This window comes from Oncorhynchus nerka, linkage group LG2 (assembly GCF_034236695.1).
Source record: "Oncorhynchus nerka isolate Pitt River linkage group LG2, Oner_Uvic_2.0, whole genome shotgun sequence".
Classification (NCBI taxonomy): Eukaryota; Metazoa; Chordata; class Actinopteri; order Salmoniformes; family Salmonidae; genus Oncorhynchus; species Oncorhynchus nerka.
In genome coordinates, this window is record NC_088397.1 from 68,280,247 (window position 1) to 68,288,121 (window position 7,875).

Below are 7,875 nucleotides of genomic sequence, written 5' to 3' on the forward strand. Positions count from 1 at the left end.
TCTTGTAGCGGATGCGAGCTTCAACTGGAAGCCAGTGGAGAGAGCGGAGGAGCGGGGTGACGTGAGAGAACTTGGGAAGGTTGAATACCAGACGGGCTGCGGCGTTCTGGATGAGTTGTAGGGTTTAATGGCACAGGCAGGGAGCCCAGCCAACAGCGAGTTGCAGTAATCCAGACGGGAGATGACAAGTGCCTGGATTAGGACCTGCGCTGCTTCCTGTGTGAGGCAGGGTCGTACTCTGCGGATGTTGTAGAGCATGAACCTACAAGAACGGGCCACCGCCTTGATGTTAGTTGAGAACGACAGGGTGTTGTCCAGGATCACGCCAAGGTTCTTAGCGCTCTGGGAGGAGGACACAATGGAGTTGTCAACCGTGATGGCGAGATCATGGAACGGGCAGTCCTTCCCGGGAGGAAGAGCAGCTCCGTCTTGCCGAGGTTCAGCTTGAGGTGGTGATCCGTCATCCACACTGATATGTCTGCCAGACATGCAGAGATGCGATTCGCCACCTGGTCATCAGAAGGGGGAAAGGAGAAGATTAATTGTGTGTCGTCTGCATAGCAATGATAGGAGAGACCATGTGAGGTTATGACAGAGCCAAGTGACTTGGTGTATAGCGAGAATAGGAGAGGGCCTAGAACAGAGCCCTGGGGGACGCCAGTGGTGAGAGCGCGTGGTGAGGAGACAGATTCTCGCCACGCCACCTGGTAGGAGCGACCTGTCAGGTAGGACGCAACCAAGCGTGGGCCGCGCCGGAGATGCCCAACTCGGAGAGGGTGGAGAGGAGGATCTGATGGTTCACAGTATCGAAGGCAGCCGATAGGTCTAGAAGGATGAGAGCAGAGGAGAGAGAGTTAGCTTTAGCAGTGCGGAGGGCCTCCGTGATACAGAGAAGAGCAGTCTCAGTTGAATGACTAGTCTTGAAACCTGACTGATTTGGATCAAGAAGGTCATTCTGAGAGAGATAGCGGGAGAGCTGGCCAAGGACGGCACGTTCAAGAGTTTTGGAGAGAAAAGAAAGAAGGGATACTGGTCTGTAGTTGTTGACATCGGAGGGATCAAGTGTAGGTTTTTTCAGAAGGGGTGCAACTCTCGCTCTCTTGAAGACAGAAGGGACGTAGCCAGCGGTCAGGGATGAGTTGATGAGCGAGGTGAGGTAAGGGAGAAGGTCTCCGGAAATGGTCTGGAGAAGAGAGGAGGGAATAGGGTCAAGCGGGCAGGTTGTTGGGCGGCCGGCCGTCACAAGACGCGAGATTTCATCTGGAGAGAGAGGGGAGAAAGAGGTCAGAGCACAGGGTAGGGCAGTGTGAGCAGAACCAGCGGTGTCGTTTGACTTAGCAAACGAGGATCGGATGTCGTCGACCTTCTTTTCAAAATGGTTGACGAAGTCATCTGCAGAGAGAGAGGAGGGGGGGGAGTGGGAGGAGGATTCAGGAGGGAGGAGAAGGTGGCAAAGAGCTTCCTAGGGTTAGAGGCAGATGCTTGGACTTTAGAGTGGTAGAAAGTGGCTTTAGCAGCAGAGACAGAAGAGGAAAATGTAGAGAGGAGGGAGTGAAAGGATGCCAGGTCCGCAGGGAGGCGAGTTTTCCTCCATTTCCGCTCGGCTGCCCAGAGCCCTGTTCTGTGAGCTCGCAATGAGTCGTCGAGCCACGGAGCAGGAGGGAACGCCCGAGCCGGCCTGGAGGATAGGGGACATAGAGAATCAAGGGATGCAGAAAGGGAGGAGAGGAGGGTTGAGGAGGCAGAATCAGGAGATAGGTTGGAGAAGGTTTGAGCAGAGGGAAGAGATGATAGGATGGAAGAGGAGAGAGTAGCCGGGGAGAGAGAGCGAAGATTGGGACGGCGCGATACCATCCGAGCAGGGGCAGTGTGGGAAGTGTTGGATGAGAGCAAGAGGGAAAAGGATACAAGGTAGTGGTCGGAGACTTGGAGGGGAGTTGCAGTGAGGTTAGTGGAAGAACAGCATCTAGTAAAGATGAGGTCGAGCGTATTGCCTGCCTTGTGAGTAAAGGGGGAAGGTGAGAGGGTGAGGTCAAAAGAGGAGAGGAGTGGAAAGAAGGAGGCAGAGAGGAATGAGTCAAAGGTAGACGTGGGGAGGTTAAAGTCGCCCAGAACTGTGAGAGGTGAGCCGTCCTCAGGAAAGGAGCTTATCAAGGCATCAAGCTCATTGATGAACTCTCCGAGGGAACCTGGAGGGCGATAAATGATAAGGATGTTAAGCTTGAAAGGGCTGGTAACTGTGACAGCATGGAATTCAAAGGAGGCGATAGACAGATGGGTAAGGGAGAAAGAGAGAATGACCACTTGGGAGAGATGAGGATCCCGGTGCCACCACCCCGCTGACCAGAAGCTCGGGGTGTGCGAGAACACGTGGGCGGAAGAAGAGAGAGCAGTAGGAGTAGCAGTGTTATCTGTGGTGATCCATGTTTCCGTCAGTGCCAAGAAGTCGAGGGACTGGAGGGAGGCATAGGCTGAGATGAACTCTGCCTTGTTGGCCGCAGATCGGCAGTTCCAGAGGCTACCGGAGACCTGGAACTCCACGTGGGTCGTGCGCGCTGGGACCACCAGATTAGAGTGGCCGCGGCCACGCGGTGTGGAGCGTTTGTATGGTCTGTGCAGAGAGGAGAGAACAGGGATAGACAGACACATAGTTGACAGGCTACAGAAGAGGCTACGCTAATGCAAAGGAGATTGGAATGACAAGTGGACTACACGTCTCGAATGTTCAGAAAGTTAAGCTTACGTAGCAGGAATCTTATTGACTAAAATAATTCAAATGATACAGTACTGCTGAAGTAGGCTAGCTGGCAGTGGCTGCGTTGTTGTTGTTCTATCTCTCTATAGTGCTGTTTCTTGTATTATGGTCTCTTGTTTCTTTAGAGGTTTCACTTTGTTGTCCTTTTTCTTTTCCTTTTTCTTCTGTCCTTATTTTGTCTTCCTTTCTTCTGTTAACTAGATATTTTTTGTTGTTATTCTTTGTAAGCTAGCTAGCTTCTTCCAGGAGAGTCCCTAGCAACTGCTTAGCAACAAGTAAACAATTCAGCTAGCAATTCAGCTAGCTAAGATAACTGTACAATTTTATGAAAAATAGTTACTTCTTCAAAAGCCTGTCTTTTTGTTTGTTCCTTGTTTTGTCTTCTATTGAGTCTTGCAGTTTTCTCTTGATTTTTTCGATGTACTTCACTCTAAAAAAACATTTAAATCTCAATATATACAGGAGCTAATTTTTCAGCAGCTGCTCAATGAAAAACACTCACATGTACAAACAGAAGCTGTGAGGAACTAGATCAACATCATAATAATAATAATAAATGTAACTTTTATAGCGCTATTCATTACACAATGAATCTCAAAGCGCTTTAAAGCAACACAAAAAATACAAGCAATTTAGAAAACAACAACATCATGCATGAGATGGAAGGTCATGTGGAGGGGCGGGAAAGTGCATGGCCTGAGTGGTCATCGGAGGGAGGTGGTCAAATGGGGAGAGCAAGCAAAGATGGTCTCTGGAGCAACTCCGGAGGAAGGCAGGCAGCAAGGTGTCTCAGAGTCCTTGCCATCTGTGTCAAAAGGTCAATTGGAGCCCCAAACCCCATTCTCAGTTCCAAAGAGCCACTAACTGGCCCTCACGGATGGTTTCCTATCAGAAAACAGCATCAAAGCACAGACACTTGATAATTCAGAGAGAACTCAAACTTCAGTCAGAACAGCCTCAGAGGCTATTTCACATTAGGAGCCTCAGAGGATGACACTAATGCATAAAAAGTGGATTATAGGTCAGATGATAGTTTCTTTCACACACGCTCGCGCACACACCGAGACATGCTACCTTGTCCCAGACCTGCTGTTTTCCACTCTCTAGAGATAATCTGAATGATCGGCTATGAAAAACCAACTGACATTTACTCCTGAGGTGCTGACCTGTTGCACCTTCTACAACCACTCTCATCATTATTATCTGACCCTGCTGGTCATCTTAGAACATATGAACATCTTGGCCATGTTCTGTTATAATCTCCACCAGGCACAGCCAGAAGAGGACTGTCCACCCCTCAGAGCCTGGTTTCTCTCTAGGTTTCTTCCTAGGTTTCTGCCTTTCCAGGGAGTTTTTCCTAGCCACCATGCTTCTACACCTGCATTGCTTGCTGTTTGGGGTTTTAGGCTGGGTTTCTGTACAGCACTTTGTGACATCAGCTGATGTAAGAAGGGCTTTATGAATACATTTGATTGAAATTTGACATACACACATACACACAGGCACATACATGTGCACACACACACAAACAAACACACAAACACATCCGTACACACACATTAGGCATGGGCTTGAAGAAGACAAGAAGACAAGAGATGTGAAGGTCAGGCAGGCCAGTGAAACCTCCAATCTGTGCCATCCAGGGAGAGTTGAATCAATAAATAAACAAAGTGACACATATATCAGACTGACTGATGCTGCTAGTTGGCTGCGGTGATATTGTACTGTATCTTCAGAGAGATCAAGGTTTCTAGATTAACTTGTTTCACCACATTTATGATAAACATTGTTGGTGTTCTCACATTATTTTTGCTTACACTGCAGTGTGTGTGTGTGTGTGTGTGTGTGTGTGTGTGTGTGTGTGTGTGTGTGTGTGTGTGTGTGAAGGAGGGAGGAGCGGGGGAGTGATGTAGTATTGGTTGATGTGGGTGGTGTGCTCGTGGGAAAGTGATCTGTTTGGACCTAATGCTCAGAGCTCAGCATGTTTACCAGGAGTACTCCATCTGTAATCGGCAGCATCTTCAACAGAGCTGTTTAACTGAACACACATGCAGAAGTAATGTGTTGCTGCCATGCCATGTTGTTGTCTTAGGTCTCTCTTAATGTATTGTTGTGGTGTCTCTCTTGTTGTGATCTGTGTTTTGGCCTATATTTTAATATTTTTTTGTATGTTTAATCACAGCCCCCGTCCCCGCAGGAGGCCTTTTACCTTTTGGTAGGCCGTCATTGTAAATAAGAATTAGTTCTTAACTGACTTGCCTAGTTAAATAAATCTTAAATCAAATAAAAAATTAAATAAAAAGCAGGCCTCATGTACTTGGTGTTAAGTCTACAGTGTGGGTGGGGGTCATTTCTGATTAATTCCCCCTCGGACCATTACTCTTCCATAGTAATGCAACCTTTACCTACCTTTGACCAAGCACTAGTGATTAACAGTAGGGATTAAATAAAGCTCTCCTCATGCATATGGATGGAGCTTCCACCCACTTGATATGGATATCAGTGTGTGAATGCGTGTTCCTGTGTGCGTGCGTGTACACTTTAGTGTTTTACGATATACCGGTACCATGGTAATATCACAGTACCAAAACGTTATGATACTTATGATACCAAGATTTATGAATACCATAGTACTGTTTCATATGATACTACTGAATTTTTCATCCTACCGATCAAAAGAACCACGAAACAGTAATGAGAGTTTCATCTATTATTGTTCTGCTTACTGCCACAATGACATGTGAATCATTGTGTAAGGTTTAATCAATGAGGGGCTATGAGTTCTCTGGAAAATAATGCATGCATGATGCGGAGGTTGTGTGCCACGATGCACAGCGGAGACACATTTTCCCTGTGGCATCTCGATACTACCTGGTATCGTATCGTGATACTTGGCCTGGTATAGTATCGTTAATAAAATGTTGGCATCGTGACAACCCTAGTACATTTCAGTCAGTGCCTGGAGGGGGTAAAACAATAAGCAGTGGGTGCGGTAAGAGTGTGTGTGTTAGTTAGACAACTACATAAGGATATGATTGGGAAACTGTGGCATCTATCTATTCACTAAGGGGCCGATTCCGACCCTAGTTAAGTGCACATAAATGGAACGCAATTCCTTTTTTATGCACTTTACTCTCTATCCGTATTCTGACCTTGAGCTTAAGCATGAGAATAGCAAGCTATTCACCCGCTATTCGTTCAGGGTGGAGATCTAAGAAATGAAGGTGTATCTACAGACACGCTATATTCTGACCTTGACTCAATTCCCTAATAATTCCACCTTTACGCAAGAGAAAATCATGAATAAGGTTGAGCGAACCTGCCGATTCCAAGTGGAAAAAGCACCTACTTTCTTTTTTCCGATAAAATAACAGCATTCTTCATGCACTGTAATTTATAAATTCATAAGAGCTACTGTATGTAAATGAGTAATCTGATAGGAGAAGGGGATTGTAAATACACAAAGCAATTGTTTTAGATATTTCCCCTTTCCACAGTGAAGTAGGCAATAAATAGCTGTGCCATTATTCAGAATTTAAATTGTATGCCCTCATAATTTGAATGGATTAATTTTGGAGACCCAAGCTATAGGCTTCTAGGGCTGAATGAGCTTTAGAATGTTTTAATTATATACCCAGGATTTTCTCTGTTTTATTTTACAATTTGTATCATGTTAACCCACTATAGTCGATTGACGCACGCAATTCTAAGTAACATCATTTTTAAAAATCAGTCAGTTTAATCTAGAGATATCTGTTTTTTGCATTGGATGCGTCTCAAAGCACCCATTAAGGGGGTCCTAAAATTCTAAATCAAATAGCTAAAAGATCCATAGTATGACCATCTTAAAACAATTCCATATGTCCATTTAGAATCCCCCTCCCTCATCAGTAATACCCACATGCATTTACACCTGTCACTTCAGTGTTAGTTTTGCTTCAATTTGTATCTTACATTTTGCATCATTCCATCCCGTTTACCTTTCTTTCCTCTGTAGGGTTTGTGGAGGTATTCCTGAGGATCACTAGCATTAGTGGATCATATTAGGCTACCGCATTGCAAGTTATGCAATAATTTGGGACATGTAGTCTATTTGAGTCATCATGGAACTCAGACCACACGTAGCAGGTTAAACCTGGAGCCTGGCACAGGGTTCACAATGACTGGACCGTTGTCATACAGTTCCATGATTAGTGAGGACTAGAGTAGATTTATAGCACTATTGTTCAAAACGTATTGTACACCTTTTTCCACTTTCCAATATTTCATGGATTGGATACATACAGTGGGGCAAAAAAGTATTTAGTCAGCCACCAATTGTGCAAGTTCTCCCACTTAAAAAGATGAAAGAGGCCTGTAATTTTCATCTGAGGTACACCTCAACAATGACAGACAAAATGAGAAAAAAAAATCCAGAAAATCACATTGTAGGATTTTTAATGAATTAATTTGCAAATTATGGTGGAAAATAAGTATTTGGTCACCTACAAACAAGCAAGATTTCTGGCTCTTTACAGACCTGTAACTTCTTCTTTAAGAGGCTCCTCTGTCCTCCACTCATTACCTGTATTAATGGCACCTGTTTGAACTTGTTATCAATATAAAAGACACCTGTCCACAACCTCAAACAGTCACACTCCAAACTCCACTATGGCCAAGACCAAAGAGCTGTCAAAGGACATCAGAAACAAAATTGTAGACCTGCACCAGGCTGGGAAGACTGAATCTGCAATAGGTAAGCAGCTTGGTTTAAAGAAATCAACTGTGGGAGCAATTATTAGGAAATGGAAGACATACAAGACCACTGATAATCTCTCTTGATCTGGGGCTCCACGCAAGATCTCCCCACGTGGGGTCAAAATGATCACAAGAACGGTGATATAAAAAATCCCAGAACCACACGGGGGGACCTAGTGAATGACCTGCAGAGAGCCGGGACCAAAGTAACAAAGCCTACCATCAGTAACACACTACGCCGCCAGGGACTCAAATCCTGCAGTGCCAGACGTGTCCCCCTGCTTAAGCCAGTACATGTCCAGGCCCGTCTGAAGTTTTGCTAGAGAGCATTTGGATGATCCAGAAGAAGATTGGGAGAATGTCATATGGTCAGATCAAACCAA